At 42.1% G+C, this 2,001-nt stretch overlaps 1 pseudogene; it reads right to left on the bottom strand.

Moving 5' to 3' along the window:
• Positions 1-1,063: 1,063 nt before the first annotated feature.
• LOC128056729 (serine/arginine-rich splicing factor 3-like) lies at positions 1,064-1,572 on the bottom strand (annotated as a pseudogene).
• Between the last annotated feature and the right edge of the window lie 429 nt (positions 1,573-2,001).

Below are 2,001 nucleotides of genomic sequence, written 5' to 3' on the forward strand. Positions count from 1 at the left end.
GTCCTGTACTATTCAACTTCTGGAGAGTTTGTGATGGTTCTTTCCTCTAGTATGTGAGTGTGCCTTTGTGTAATTGGTATTCTTGTTGCCTTTTGTAAAATGGGAAATTCAGGTTCAATTTATTAGAAAAATCTCAGCCTCCCAAATGATTAAAAGGGAAATATCATTATTCATTTCTCCCAGGGGAAATTGTATCTCCAAAATTCACATCAGAACTCAATAACTGATCACCAGTACCTGTCCCCAAATGTGGATTATTTCATATTTTTATTTATTTATTTTGTAACCAAAGCTTTAATCCCAAGGATTCTCACAAAACATATTACAAATGACAGAATGAAAAAAGAATCTTGCACAGTAACTCAGTTCAGCTCTACAATATACCCTTAAACTGGCAGGACATTTGTTATCTTGAATAGTCTCATATTTCCAAATAAAAAACGTTACAAAGAGCTATGTATTCATATACAGCAATCACAGAAGGAACTTACAACCTAAAGCAAAGGTAAGCTAACTTCCTTGAAACTTCTTAGATTCTACACCAACTGGACAACCTTTTGTCCAGTGTGAAGACTAGTGGGATTTTTAAACCTCTAATCTAGTTTAAGGGTGCAGCTTTAATTTTTCCAGCTGGCTTTTGAGTTCACAGCAGCCTTTAAAAACTGCCTAACTACAGCTGCATACCATATCCCAGCTATGTTGAAAAAAATCTTCCAGTTTTTGCCAGTTTTTATTTCCATAATGTTAAACATTGACTTTAGCTGGGCAGGAGTTAAGAGGTTTATTATCAGTCTATGCAAGACTAAAATTCAAAGCAAATTAAATTTTGCTTAAGGGAACATTGTAAAGTAACAATTCTTGATATTACACGCCTCATATGATCCATTTCAAACCATAGAGAATTACAGCTTTGTGTCCCTGTTCCAACAAACAAATGTGAACAGCTAAAACATTTTTAAAATGCATCAAGCTTATAAAGTCTCAAACAAACCTTGAATTTTCTGTACCTACTCCTGTCAAATGAAGTTAGTTCCTGTACACCCCTCCTCTTGGAAACTGTCTCCTATTTCCTTCCATTTAATCTAGATCCGCTACTAGACCTAGAGAAAGATCGGGACGGCTTGTGATCTCTCTCTCTCCTCCTATCTCTAGGAGGGGACCTGCTCCGGCTGCGGGAGGAGCTTCTCCATGTTGGAGAGCTGCATTGAGGTGGAGGATTCCTGCTCCGATAATCGTCTCGAGGGCGACGACCCCAAGAAGGAGGTGGGCCACGATTCAGTTCAGTTCAGTCGCTCAGTGGTGTCCAACTCTGCCACGATTACGACTTCTCTTTTCACCATTCCGTAGTTCCACTCTTACTGGGCAGCCACAGAGTGTTCTGGCATCTAGCTCCCGGACAGCATCAGCTGCGTCTCGGAGATCTTCAACAAATGCAAAGCCGGGAGGGTTTCTAGCAACCCACACACTTCAGAGTGGTCCATAATAGCCAAAAGCTCGTTCAGTCTTGTTACCATTGTTTCCAAGATCACCTACATAAACTTTACAGTCCAATGGACAGGAATCACGATGCATTTCGAGATCTTGGGTTAGAAAGGCGGAGGTTCAATATCCACAGAACCTAGGCTAGGTCTTCCTGGTCCCCTCCCGCCCGGCGTTCCCGGATGCTCTCACACCCCCGGCGTCCATGAAATGGCCTCATATTTTTATTAATAACAGCTTTCTTAGGATACAGTTGAATGTAATTCACATACCTTAACCTTCAGTATTTTAGCATATATAATTTAGTGCTTTTTAGTATAGTCACCTGGGGCTTCCCAGGTGGCGCTAGTGGTAAAGAACCTGCCTGCCAATGCAGGTTAGACGTAAGACACACCGGTTCAGTCCCTGGGTTGGGAAGATCCCCTGGAGAAGGGAATGGCAATCCACTCCAGTGTTCTTGCCTGGAGGGTCCTGGGGACAGAGGAGCCTGGTGGGCTATAGTTCACAGGGTTGCACAGAGTT

Source organism: Budorcas taxicolor, chromosome 1 (genome assembly GCF_023091745.1).
Source record: "Budorcas taxicolor isolate Tak-1 chromosome 1, Takin1.1, whole genome shotgun sequence".
Lineage (NCBI taxonomy): Eukaryota > Metazoa > Chordata > Mammalia > Artiodactyla > Bovidae > Budorcas > Budorcas taxicolor.